At 43.0% G+C, this 14,352-nt stretch overlaps 1 protein-coding gene and 1 long non-coding RNA gene across 3 annotated transcripts in view; one reads left to right on the top strand and one right to left on the bottom strand.

Moving 5' to 3' along the window:
- Window positions 1-9,152: 9,152 nt before the first annotated feature.
- On the bottom strand, window positions 9,153-13,563 carry LOC121041069 (uncharacterized). Its single transcript, XR_005795553.1, has 3 exons — window positions 13,459-13,563; window positions 12,530-12,637; window positions 9,153-9,219 (listed from the first exon to the last, which is right to left on the bottom strand). It is a non-coding gene; the product is annotated as an uncharacterized LOC121041069 (long non-coding RNA).
- A 183-nt stretch (window positions 13,564-13,746) lies between these two features.
- The window catches only part of E2F7 (E2F transcription factor 7), a 40,209-nt gene continuing 39,603 nt past the window's right edge, over window positions 13,747-14,352 (top strand). For both annotated transcript variants that reach the window (XM_040491365.1, XM_040491366.1), the window contains exon 1: window positions 13,747-13,941. The gene's annotated coding sequence lies outside the window, so the exon portion shown is untranslated. The remainder of the gene's footprint in view (window positions 13,942-14,352) is intronic.

Here is a 14,352-nt window from a genome sequence, read left to right on the forward strand (position 1 = left end):
CTACATATGAATTTGGAGGGACACCATTCAGTTCATAAAAGATGCTGAATGCTCCTCTCTGTACTGAACAGAGTAAAAGTACAGAGAGGAGCATTCAGCATCTTTTATTCGGATTCTGGATAAACCTTTAAGGTAGTGCTAAAGGCTCCCTGTCTGAAATTCAGGCATAAATGATGCTTATGCTTCTGGGTGGCTCAAGTCAGAGAACTACATATGCATCAAGACCAGAAATTGGATCCCAGCAGCTCATAAAGTGCTTAATGTGCAAAAATTGTTTTAAAAATGTGTTCAGGGAAGAATTGGCTGGTCTGCAAGCAGAAATAAAAGAGAATGAAGAGAATCTAGAAATCAAGGTGAGTTTGGGGCCTTGATGGTATGGAAAGCTGACTGCTTCTAGATACCAAGCAGTAGGGGATAACATCAGAAATGCTTTGAGCAAAAGTGCCCATTAAGTTGTTTTTGGTTAAGCAGAACTTTTCAAGGCTAAAACAGAGATCATGGGTAACTTATTCTCTTCCCACCAAGCCTATTGCTTCAAGGGGGCCTCAAGTTAACCCCATGAAATTAAGAGAAAAATAAGTAGAGAGGCAAGGAGGGAAAGAAATAGAGAAGGCCTAAGAATAAATTATTTTTAATTTTTTTTTAATGTTTATTTTGAGAGAGAGAGAGAGAGCATGAGCAGGGGAGGGACAGAGAGAGAGAAGGAGAGAATCCCAAGCAGTCTCCGCACTGTCAGCACAGAGCCCGATGCTGCGCCTGAACCTGTGAACCATGAGATCATGACCTGAGCCAAAATTGAGAGCCAGACGCTTAACTGACTGAACCACCCAGGCGCCCCAAGAATAATTTTCAAGAAAGAACTTTGGATGTGGTTACTGGCACATGGAGCTGACTAGAAATCATGGGAATAATGTTTCCAAAGAACAGTGATCTGAGTCTTAAAAAGCCTGTGACTAAACAGGCTTGTGATCCCTTGGACACACCTAGGGATCTCAAGTGCCCAATGGCAGGACACAGCTGTACATGCTCTAAGGAAGTCAGATTCTTTACTGCTGCTCTCAGATATTGCCAGAAAGGATACTGGGCAAGAAAAATCACCCCAGAGGGCAGAGCCAAGAACTACAGAAAACAGTGAACAAGCAAGTTCCTCCCATCAAGCAGAACCACAGTCTAATGAAGGAACTTCCTATACCATGAGGGTAGGGAGGATTCATTCGTAACGCCTGTCCAGTTGGGTTCGCCACTGCTGTGAACCAGTTACTGCTATGGATCTCTCAGCTGCCCTTTTCCAAAAAAGAGCTTCTATTGCTATCCTGTTCTTGATTCATATTTTTTATGTGAGGTTTGCTGTGGGGGAGGTGGGCAGACAATTAGCTTTTGAATTCATAGGTCTCTGAACCAAAGGAACGCACTACCCAGAGTGCCTGGACTGTGTTCTGGATGAAGCACCGGGGTGGAACTTTGGGCTGTCTCCTTTGGGAAGCAGGCCACACAGATTCTTGTGGCCAGGAGGCAGTCCATGGCAGAAATAGCTAGCTGCCTCAAGAGTTGTTACTCTCTGTCTCTAGTGTTAGGCTCTTACTGGGAATGTGCTGCAGAGCCAGTTAACTAGCTATTGTCTCAAGAGAATGTGAGCAGAAGTGATACATGCCTTGTCTACTGTCTGTTTCTCCTTCCACCAGTGAGAAACAGAGGTCTCAGGGATTGTCTAAAGACCGTGCACACAAAGGGAAGGAGCCTGGGTCCCAGAGTTGCCACATACAGGAAATCTACCTGACATCCAGGAACACCGTTATCAGACTGTTACATGAGTGACAGATTGACTTCTGTTTTATTAAAGCACTGAAATTGTAAAGTTCCTTTGCTATATAAGTTCACATGAACCTAATTAATGTGCCCCTGAAAGAGGTGAAAGAGAGAGCTGTACATCTCTAGACGAAAAGCATCCCAGGCAGAAGGAACAGAACAGTAAACGCATGGCCCTTGGGCAGGAGAATACCAAACGTGTTCAAGGATTAGCAAGGAGCTGAGCACGGCTGAAGCAAAGCAAACAAGGGGGAAAATTGAAGGCGATAAGATCAGAGTTGTAAAAAAGAGGCCATATCCTTAAAACCTTGTAGGCTACTGGGAAGATTTTAGCTTTTACTCTGAAATGAGTTGGAAAGCCACTACAGTATTTGGAGAGGAAGGAGGACATGATCTGACATTTTAATTTGGATCACTGTAGCTGGTGCTTAGGAACAAATTACAGGGGAACAACAAATAGGGTTATCAGCTCTGAGAATATGAAAACAATCCAGGGGAGAGATGGAGGTGGTTTGGAATCAGGAGGTTGTAAACTTGGTGGTAATCAGTATTCGGATTCTGGATAAACCTTTAAGGTAGTGCTAAAGGCTCCCTGTCTGAAATTCAGGCATAAATGATGCTTATGCTTCTGGGTGGCTCAAGTCAGAGAACTACATATGCACCAAGACCAGAAATTGGATCCCAGCAGCTCATAAAGTGCTTAATGTCCTCGGTAGTGAAAAAGGAATAGTATTATTGTTTCGGTATAGGTATTAATAATTGACTTGTACAAAGTAAATGAAACTAACTGAAAGTCTTATGGATGCTTTCTGAGTTACCCACCCCATAAAGAACTTCCCACTGAGATTTAATGCTATTAAAGTACATGCATCTTCAGTGCCACCTTTAATATTAACCACGAGATGGTCATTGGCCTGAGAGACAAGGTTACTTTGGTTTCCTTCAAACAGCAAACTGTGATTTTCTAAAACAAGCAAACAAACAAACAAACAAAAATCAGCTACTACTTTAAATAGGAAAACTATGAAGATGTCAGTTTTACAGCCATGAAATTCAGTGAAGCTTGCCTCACAGGCTATATAGAGGTTTTTCTTACTTTCTCTTTACATGTGTAACAAGAGAATCATTAGAAAATAGTGAAAGCAAGATTATTCTTACTATTGCGCAAATTGTAATTTACCTCCTGCTTTTACATTTTTAATTTTAGCCCTATAGTTGCCACACGCGGAATCCCCCACAAGCAATATGGTGGGCTTTCCTCTCCTCATATGTCCCAGTTATGCTTCGGCTGAGTTTGTCATTTTTTTTATGCCTTTAGAAGAGTCACTGGAAAAAACGTAAATCATTTACATAACTGTATTTTTCCTCAACTAGCAACTTTGCTCAGTTTATGTTGACACTGACAAAGGTAAAATATTTTCAAAATTTTTCATTATAAAAAAAAATTGCAAGATTACAAAAAGTTTAGAAAAAGAGCAAACACAAATTACCCTAAGTGGATACTCCAGCATCATGTCACGATGATTGCAAACATCAATAAAATATTTAACAACCATGAGACAGGTAAAGAAATCATTAAAATGGAAAAACATATTTCCAGAGTAAATTTCAGCAAGCTTAAGAAAATAGAAGTGGCCACTTGGGAACATAATTAAACAATAAGAAAACCAATAAAACTGGGTATGAAGGTAGGAAGAAATCCTCCTTGAGTCAAAAGGACAGGCAAAATTTAACTTCATCAGCCAAAAAAATGTTGAATAACTGAAATAAAGAGGAATTACATACACACACACAAACACACACACATGCACATGCACACACAGGGTATTAGACCAATTTATATGCTGGCGTAAGTCTAAGGGGGGAAAATAAATGCAAAAAACTTTAGATATTATTTGCAAAAACCAAAACACACAAGGATAGGAAAATATTGTTACTTTGCTTACTTAAATTACATAAAGTATAAGATAAAGTAAAAGAAACTATGCTCTCTTGTGGATAAGGACCTACAACTGTTAAAAGTAACATTAAACATGGGGCGCCTGGGTGGCGCAGTCGGTTAAGTGTCCGACTTCAGCCAGGTCACGATCTCGTGGTCCGTGAGTTTGAGCCCCACGTCAGGCTCTGGGCTGATGGCTCAGAGCCTGGAGCCTGTTTCCGATTCTGTGTCTCCCTCTCTCTCTGCCCCTCCCTCGTTCATGCTCTGTCTCTCTCTGTCCCAAAAATAAATAAACGTTGAAAAAAAAAATTTTAAAGTAACATTAAACAGAAGAAACATAATTTTTTGGCCTTCCTTGGCCAAAACAGGATCACGCTTGATGGCACTTTTATAACAGAGAACATCTGGATTAGAGAGAAAGAAAACTTAATAAAAGTATGTCATTAAACTGTAGATCAAAAGAATAAGTCTTAATTTGTAGGGCCTTATAGCTCCCTGTGTGATATGGTATCATAGGTGTCTGCAGCTGAATATAAGAACACAGAAGTTTCCGTTCTACCATCTCAGAAGCACCAATTTATTTGATAGTCATGCTCTAGATAACCAGGGAAGATTTTATTCATATCTTTTAAATCTTTAACAAGAATAATAATCCAGGAATCCCAAGCGATTTTATTAAGTTGGTCATGCAGGCTGCTGTTTTCTGCACTCTTTTCTGAATATTTCTCTGTTTATCAGGAGACATCTCCTCCAACTCTGTTAGGAATGTGGGGTCCCCTCCCATTCAAGCCTTCCTCCTGGAGGAAAGAACAACTCTTGCCCCAATCTTACCTGATTCCACTCACATCTGTACCACTCAAATAAGCCTACCCTGAGCCCTTTCTTCTTGGGGCCTATACCTTCACGGTCCTATTCTCTAAGCCACAGATACACCCATTTGAGAGTAGTGAGGCCACTACTGAATATGCCCAAGAAGTGGCCATGTTGGTTTGTAAGTAAATAGTAGAGAGGAGCACTTTGGGAAATATTCATCGAAAGAGACCAAACTTTCGTCCAATCACAATGCCTCTGCTATTGTGGGAGGGAAGGAATTATGAGTACAACACAGTGTCTACAACCCAGATTTGGCCACCAGCCTAGGCCCCATGCTTAGAAAAAGGATAAGAAGTAAAAAGCAACTACCAACAGAGATTGTTCTCTGACTCCGTATTTCAGCACAGAGAAGCAGTGGCCTGCTAGGACTTTGCTGGGTAGGAGGAGAGTGCGAGGGGGAACCAGGCCGTCTCCCATTCATACTCCATGGTAGTAGCACCTCACAGAAGCAGTAGCAGCAGCAACACCGGTACTAAAAGCAGTGAAGAGCCAGTTCTGGTTTCATGAGATGGCAGTGGCTGCAGCCAGCACCACCTTGACACTGGGCACAGTGTCATCACAGAGTATCCCTGACCTGAGTGCCAACGGCTTTACTTGCCAGAGGTGGCCATGCTACCTGGAGATACCCGATGTCACGCATCACTAATAAGGGCAGAAAGAAACCAACATATGGCAGGGGAGGCCTTGGGTATCAGGGAAGATTTAAAGAACCTGTTTTGAGAGGAGGTATGACCAGGGACTCTCAGAATTCACTGGCGAGACAGGGGTGAGTTTCTGAAGGAGCTAGAAGGTCCAGTGTGTTACATGAAGTATTACAGAGAAATTAACCCCATTTTCATCTCCAGGGGCAGACTGAGGAAAGACGTCTTAATGTGCTATGTGGGCGATGTTGGTTAAATGATTACTCTTTCCAGGAACAGTATGCATTTTAACAGAGACTTCTTGTGGACGATACATTAACCTTTGTACACGAACATTTCCCCCTGATTGTTTAGAGAAGACCTGGGCTAATACATCTCCATTTGAGTTCAATATTCTAATTGTCTAGTTTTTTCAAGGTGAAAGGCTCTGCATATAAGATGGTTCTGGGTTAGGAAAGGCAATATCTGTAGTATTTAAGCACAAGTTTCTAGTTCCTGAGCTGCTAACCCCAAGCCTTCTTTCCACCACTTCCGACCCCAACCTCCTCTTTCCACTGCACAATGGAAGCATCTTCATGCGGTCCTACCAAGGATCACAATGAATAAATGTTATTAATATGATGCTATTAGGTAGGTATATAAATACATTCAGCCATTTAATTCTAAGCCTAGAAGAATAAAGGTCACAAAGATCAGTCTTTGGCCTGATATTTTTTTAATATTCTCCTTACTAATGTATGTACATTATGTAATGTAATAAGGAAAGAGGTGTTCAGTTTCACTAAATATGGAAATAAAAATTTATTTCAGTAATATTCTTATATATCCATACTAAGTGATAAGGACTCAGTAGTGAGTAGTTTTAAGATGATAACCTAAGTGTCCACTAAGTATTTAGAATGACGGAATTGGCAGGTTCAGAGGTTTTCCAAATCATTCCTACCACTTAATATTTTTTAACGTGCATTTATTTTTTAAAGAGTTTGTGCCTGTGAGCACACCAGAGAGGGGCAGAGAGAGACAGAAACAGAGGATACGAAGCAGGCTCCATGCCGACAGCAGGTAGTCCGATATGAGGCTCAAACTCATGAACTGTGAGATCATGACCCGAGCCGAAGTCAGGTGTTCAACTCACTGGGCCACCCACGTTAGGTGGCACCCTAATCCTACCACTTTAAAGAGAGACCTGAGCCCCAGGTAGGCAATACTTTTCTGTTTCAGGTTACCCAGCAAGTTCCGGCCAAGCCTGGGCTAGAACCTGTTTCTCTACTCCTCGGTGTGAATTCCTTCCCTTCTATAAGGCTCTGGAAATTAAAGTGAAGCTTGTCCCCCATTTTCTCCAGAATCTCAATTCCAGGGCAGTGGTCAATTCCCATTTTTACTGTTCCGTCCACCATGACCCTTCCAGAGTGGCAGCATAGATGTGGAGCCACGTAAAGGGTGGCCCGTTATACACCCTCCACTATCACATTTCCAGAAACACCTAACCCAGCTTGGAATTCATCCTATCTGTTGTGGTTTGGAATGTTTGTTACAGCACAAAACCCTCTCCACATCCTGGCCTTCAACATGCACACATGGGTACACACATACACATGCATGCACACCAAACACACTATCTTTTCCTTTAGTGAGAACACAAATTACATGATCACTAAGGAAAATGACCTTGCTCCACAGTGCTAACGATGACAACGAATCTATAAAGAATGAATTCCTCTGTTCCCTATGGGACATGTGATCACAGCTTAGGTACCTCTCTTAGAAGAGCTGGACATCTGGATGCAATTTGAGATGGGAGCCATAACTGCCCTTTGGTATTAATATGATCTTTTTGTTGTTGTTGTTGCTAAGGCTATGAGCAGGAACCAATCATAGACTTACTCTCCTGACATAGCTTATGGTCAGCCAAGAATAAATCTGCATTCTTTGAACTTTCTAGCAGTTAGAGAAACAAATGTATTAGGCCCATGAATGGCTGCAGACAAAGGCCATTTTTAAAAACAGTGTGGAGGTTCCTCAAAAAATTAAAAATAGATATACCCTATGACCCAGCAATAGCACTGCTAGGAATTTACCTAAGGGATTCAGGAGTGCTGATGCATAGGGGCACTTGTACCCCAATGTTTATAGCAGCACTTTTAACAATAGTCAAATTATGGAAAGAGCCCAAATGTCCATCAACTGACGAACGGATAAAGAAGATGTGGTTTATATATACAATGGAATACTACTTGGCAATGAGAAAGAATGAAATCTGGCCACTTGCAGCAATGCGGATGGAACTGGAGGGTATGTGTTATGCTAAGTGAAATAGGTCAGGCAGAGAAAGACAGATACCATATGTTTTCACTCCTATATGGATCCTGAGAAACTTAACAGAAGACCAGGGGGGAGGGGGAGGGGAAAAAAGTTACAGAGAGGGAGGCAACCATAAGAGACTCTTAAGGACTGAGAACAAACTGAGGGTTGATGGGAGGTGGGGGAGAGGGGAAAGTGGGTGATGGGCATGAAGGAGAGCACTTGTTGGGATGAGCACTGGGTGTTGTATGCAAACTAATTTGACAATAAATTATATTAAAAAAAAAAGAACAGCCCTCAGTTTATGAACTGCTAAATTGATACACTCAAAAGAGACTTGAGAATTGCCAGGATGTGAAGCCAAGGTCCCTCTGTTGCTCCTTGTGGAGAAAACGTCAACCTCTAATTCCCTCTGTAACTGAACTTTTGAGAACAGATGATGCTACACCCAGATGACTGAGTTTGAGGGAGTGGAAGAAAAGGAAAATATTGGGGCACCTGGGTGGCTCAGTCAGTTAAGCATCAGACTTCTTCGGCTCAGGTCACAATCTCAAGGTTTGTGGGTATGAGCCCAGCCTCAGGCTCCATGCTGACAACTCAGAGCCTGGAGCCTGCTTCGGATTCTGTGTCTCCCTCTCTCTGCCCCTCCCCTGCTCACACTCTGTCTCTCTCTCAAAATTAAATAAACATTAAAAATTTTTTTTAAAAAAGGAAAAGGAAAATATCTGAGGAAGCTTAAATATTAACTAGACAACTCAACCTGTCTGACTGACATGAATTAATATTTCACTACCAAGTATTTTTACTGTAAAGTGTAAAAACTCTTGGGATTTGCAACCGTCAAGGGATAAAAGACTATTTGCAAGTTTGATAAGCTTGATTTCCTCCTTTGCACAGAGGAATGTCACATGTCATCAATGTATTTTCTCTTGGTCACAACCCTTGCTGCTCATTCTCTACCTCACCCATGAGAACTCATTTACAACCTCAACTCCTTTCAAAAATCAGTGACTTAGCCATGAACCAGTAAGACCCAACCCTCTGAATTCTGCATCTACGCCAGAGGGTGACCCACCTGCCCAAATCTTCCTCTCTTCATTGATGGCACAAGAGGGTCCATTTCTGAAATCACTGAGTCGGAAGCATCCCCCAAAATCAATGAATAAGCATACAACCAGCATGATGCTAAGGCACAAGAAACTAGGCATTGGAAAAAAAACACCCGAGCACAATTCCAGATCAGGTAAACTAGAAATCTCTGGGTGTGGGATTCAGGTACTGGTATTTTAAAAAAATCTCCCCCCATGGGATTCTAAAGCATAGACAGCGTTGAGAACCACAGCCCTAGCACAATACAGAGCCCTGGTGACTGTTGCTATGTGGGCAGTACAATACTGTTCCAAAGTCAGGGACCTTTCAGGCAGAGTTTATAGAGGTAGAATTGCAAAATAATTCAATCAGCAGGAAACCTGGTGTGCCAGTTTTAAAATATAGCCCCAAATCATTTGACACTTCTTCCATTGAAACATAGGGTGTATCAAAAAAAAAAAATTCAAATGGATGAAAGACCTAAATGTGTTTAAAGACCATTACCTAGAGAAGAACACAGGCAGCAATCTTTGTGACATCGGCCGTAGCATCATCTTATTAGACAGGTCTCTGGAGACAAGGGAAACAAAAGCAAAAATGAAAATGAACTATTGGGACCTCATCAAGACAAAAAGCTTCTGCAGAGCTAAGGAAACAATCAACAAAACTAAAAGGCAACCTATGGAATGGAAGAAGATAATTGCAAATGACATATCTGACAAAGGGTTAGTATCCAAAATCTATAAAGAACTTATCAAACTCAATACCCCCCCCAAAAAACAAATAATCCAGTTAAGAAATGGGCAGAAGACAGACATTATTCAAAAAAAGACATCTGTGGCTAACAAACACATGAAAAGATGTTCAACGGGGCGCCTGGGTGGCTCAGTCGGTTGAGCGTCCGACTTCAGCTCAGGTCACAATCTCGCGGTCCGTGAGTTCGAGCCCCGCGTCGGGCTCTGGGCTGATGGCTCGGAGCCTGGAGCCTGCTTCCAATTCTGTGTCTCCCTCTCTCTGCCCCTCCCCCGTTCATGCTCTGTCTCTCTCTGTCTCAAAAATAAACAAACATTAAAAAAAATTAAAAAAAAAAAGAAAAAGATGCTCAACATCACTCATCTTCAAAGAAACACAAATCCAAACCACAATAAGATACCACCTCACACCTGTCAGAATGGCCAAAATTAACATCACAGGAAATAATAGATGTTGGCGAGGATGCAGAGAGAGGGGAACCCTCTTAAACTGTTGGCGGGAATGAAAACTGGTGCAGCCACTCTGGAAAACAGTATGGAGCTTCCTCAAAAAGTTAAAAATAGAACTACCCTATGATCCAGCAATTACACCACTAGGTATTTGCCCAAAGGATACAAAAATACTGATTTGAAGGGGCATGCACCCTGATGTTTATAGCAGCATTATCAACAATAGCCAAATTATGGAAAAAGCCCAAATGTCCACTATCTGATGAACTGATAAAGAAGATGTGGTGTTATATATGCAATGGAATATTAGCCACCAAAAAGAATGATATCTTGGGGCACCAGGGTGGCTCAGTCGGTTGAGCATCCGACTTCGGCTCAGGTCATGATCTCACAGCTCGTGAGTTCAAGCCCTGCATCAGGCTCTGTGCTGATAGCTCGGAGCCTGAGCCTGCTTCGGATTCTGTGTCTCCCTCTCTCTCTGCCCCTAACCCACTCACATTCTGTCTCTGTCTCTCTCAAAAATTAATAAACATTAAAAAAAAAAAAGAATGATATCTTGCCATTTGCAACAACATGGATGGAGCTTGAGTAAATTATGCTAAGTGAAATAAGTTAGAGAAAGATAAATATCATATGATTTCACTCATATGTGGAATTTAAGAAAAAAAAAAACAGTTGGGGTGCCTGGATGGCTCAGTTGGTTAAGCATCTGACTTCAGCTCAGGTCATGATCTCGTGGTTCCTGGGTTCAAGCTCTGCAATGGGCTCTGTGCTGACAGCTCAGAGCCTGAAGCCCGATTCTGTCTTCCTCTCTTTCTGCCCCTTGCCCACTCACACTCTGTTTTTCTCTCTCAAAAATAAATAAACATTTAAATAAAAATTTTTTAAAGAAAAAACAGATGAACATAGGAGAAGGAAAGAAAAAAAGAGAGAGAGAGGGAGGCAAACCATAAGAGACTATTAACTATAGAGAACAAACAGGATTGCTGGAGGGGAGGTGGGCAAGGGATGGGCTAAATGGGTAATGGGCATTAAGGAGGATACTTGTGATGAGCACTGGGTGTTATATGTAAGTGATGAATCTGTCCCTGAAACCAATATTATACTATAAGTTAACTAACTAGAACTTAAATAAAAACTTGAAACCAAAAAAAAAAAAAAGGAAGGGTAGGGTATATGTCCTTTCCTATCAAATATGGGTGGATCTTTGACTGCTTCATCCAAAAGATATAGCAGAATTGATGCTACCTTAGGTCTAAGGTTACATCATGAAAGGCAGTACAATTTCCACTTTGTGGACTTGGGTACTCATGGTGGAGTCCTGAGCTCCTGAAAGAAGTCCAATTGCCTTAGCCACCATGCTGTAAGGAAGATCAAGCTACACTGAGAAGCCACATGCAAGGACTCTTCTTGATGCCCCACCCAAGTTCCCAGCCACCATCAGTGTCCACTGAGTAACTGAGAGATTGACAGAACATTTACAAACTCTGGGACCTGAAGGCAGCGAAGTAAGTGTATTAGAGGAATGTCTCCGAATTTGCCCATCGAACACTCATTTTCCAGTTTCCCTCCAAATTTAAGATCACTCTTTAAGCAAGCAATGCAAGAGTCTGAAGCTATATGTTGAGTTATTCTTGTTCTGAATAGTGGCTACATTTGAAACATAGATAGAAAAAACACTGAAAATGCTAGGAAAAGGTCTGTAACATAAAACTGCCTAATCTCAAAGAGACACCATTATTATTTTAAAATATCAGAGAAATGAATAGACTTTAATCATTCGAAAGTGGAGATGGTGGTCCCCAAAAGGAATATCCACGTCCTAATCTGTGGAACCCATGAATGTTACCTTATATGGGAAAAAAGGTCTTTGCAGATGTAATTAAGTTAAGGACCTAAAGGGGAAACCATCCTGAATATAGGTGGGACCTACATTCAGTAACAAGTGTCCTTATGAGAGATACACAATATTTAACAGATAGAAGGGGAGCAGGCAATGTAACCACGGAGGCAGAGAACCAAGTGAGGCAGCCAAATATCAAAGATTGCTTATAGTCACCAGAAGCTGGAAGAGGCAAAAAACAGATTCTCCTTTAGAGCCCCAGAGGGAATGTGGCTCAGCCAACACCCTGATCTCAGACTTCTGCCCCCAGAACTGTGAGAAAATGAATCTCTATTCTTCTAAATCAACCAGGTTGTAGTAATTTGTCACAGCAGCCACAGCAAATTAATACAGTTGGAAAAAAAATATTTCCTAATCAAAATTTTCTGCTTCTATACAAGTGTAAATTTAATAAATGGAATTTTATTCTTTATACTTGTCTCCTTATGCTTCTACCTAGAAGATAGATTTCAGTTCAAAATATCATTTCTCATATAAAAATGTCAAATTTTTATTACTGTTGTTATTTTCCTATATGTCTAATGTTTCCATGCGTGTCTCTTTGATACCATCTAACAGTGATTTTTAGGCTGTATTTATCAGTAATCTAAACAGAGTACAAAGTGAAGGACTTGATTGAGCATTCTAAATTCTGCTTGGGAGGTGAGGAGTGGAGAGCAGAGCACTAGACAGGAAAGGATAAGGAGGTATATGATTTGTTGGGAAGTGTCTGTAGACATGCTTTTAAAAGGATGTCTCAAATACCAACAGCAGGACATCCTACAAAATGACTTACCAGTTATTCCTCAAAACCATGGGGGCCAGCAAAAACCGGGAAAGTATGAGAAATATCATGGCCAAGAGGAGCCTAAGGAGACATAAACACTAAATATAATGCAGTATCCTGGAACAGAAAAACAGTAGGTAATTTAAGGAAATCTGAATAAAGAAATGACTTCAGTTATCATTATTGGCTCATTAATTTCAACAAAAACGCTATACAAATATAAGGTGTTAAACAGGCAAAACTGAGTGCGGGATATATGGGCACTCTGTGTCCTATCTTCTCAATTTTCCTGTAAATGTAAAACTGTTCTAAGCACTAATCTAGTAAAACACACCACATACATACACACACAGCTGTCTCTATCAATATCCATATTTCAAATAAGAAACTAAAGCTGAAGGAAGTGAAACACTTAATACAAATCAGCAAGTCGAGGAAATTTTCTCGACTACTTCCCGGAATGCTAGTGCATGTTGCAAAGAATTATTTGGTAAGTCTTTTCCCCCTTAATTATTGGCGATGTTCTTAAAAAGGAACACCAAAAAAACTCTTCCAGACTTAACAAGAAAGGAAAAGAAAGAAAAGGAAAAGAAAGAAAACCAAAACAGCTGGTTGTGCTTGCAGTCTAGTTTCCAGGACTAACTGGCGTGCCATCTGCTCGCAGCATAGAGTGGTAACTATGGTTCACGTGCCACACCAGCGTGCGGCGTTAGGAAGTTTGCCCCAACAAGCCTGGACAACTTAGCTTCCGCGCAGGTTGCTGCGGGTAGGGGGTGGCGGCGGCAGCGTCCAGAGTGTGTATATCGTTTTTCCAAACTCCATCTGCTTTCCCCTCCCCTGGCTGTGCCCGCGGTCCCCCAGCGCGGCAAGCCGAAAGGACAGGAGCGGGCCTTTTATGCATAACAAAAGAGCTCCCCTCCTCCTCCCGCCGCCCCCACCTTGGCTTTCCCGCGGCCGCCCGGGCCCAAGTCCCCGGCAGGAATTGGCTCCCGGGCCCGAGGTTTCCAGGTACCCGGAAGGGGGAGGGGGCCCGAGGCGGTAACAATTGGGCGGGTGAGGGCGAAACGCGCGGCCGGGAGCGCCAAGACTCCGAGGGGCGGCGGGCCCGGGCCGTGCCGCCGAGCGATTGGCCGGGGCCATCCCGCCGGCCGCCGCTGATTGGCTGATTCTCAAATTCGGTCTCAAGGCGCCAGAGGAGGTGTTTTAGCGGGGACTGCGATCCGGGGCTGGAGCGCTGGCGCTGCCCTGACACCGCGGGGTCCCCGCCAGCTCAGGGCGCTCGGAGCGGGGATCTGCGCGCCTCGCTTTCCCCGCCCGATGTCGCCGCCCGCCTGCTGATCTCCTCTCCCCGCTGGTCCCTCGCCGGTGTGGGATCGTGAAAGGTCCCCACAGAGGCAGGAAACCTCCTTCTCAAAGTGGGAGTAAGTAGCGTGCGGCCCTAAGCGCTGCGTGGAGGCGGGAATTGGGGTAAAAGGGGACCCCCCCCTCCCGCCCAGGCTGCCAGCCTCCCTGGCTGGTGGGGATCGAGTCATTTCTGCCGCCGGACCAAGAGCGTGTGGGGTGTCCTGGCTCCAGCTCTCCCTCCCGTGAGGCAGTAGAGGGGACTTGTTGTTCCTCACGATCTGGGGGGTTCATTGGAAGAGTTTATCCTTGGGGTCTGCTTGGAGGCCTGGGAAGGGGCTGCGTTAAGAGCTGAGTGGGTTTGGTCTAACGATCAGGTTTCCCTCCCCCCTGATTCAAAACCCCCTCAAAGCCGAATTCCTCCCAGTTCTTTGCGCCAAAATTAACTGACCTAGGAGACCCTGTGCTTTCTGACAGATTTGCCCTACACT

Source organism: Herpailurus yagouaroundi, unplaced genomic scaffold, assembly GCF_014898765.1.
Source record: "Herpailurus yagouaroundi ecotype Mexico unplaced genomic scaffold, PumYag 182, whole genome shotgun sequence".
Lineage (NCBI taxonomy): Eukaryota > Metazoa > Chordata > Mammalia > Carnivora > Felidae > Herpailurus > Herpailurus yagouaroundi.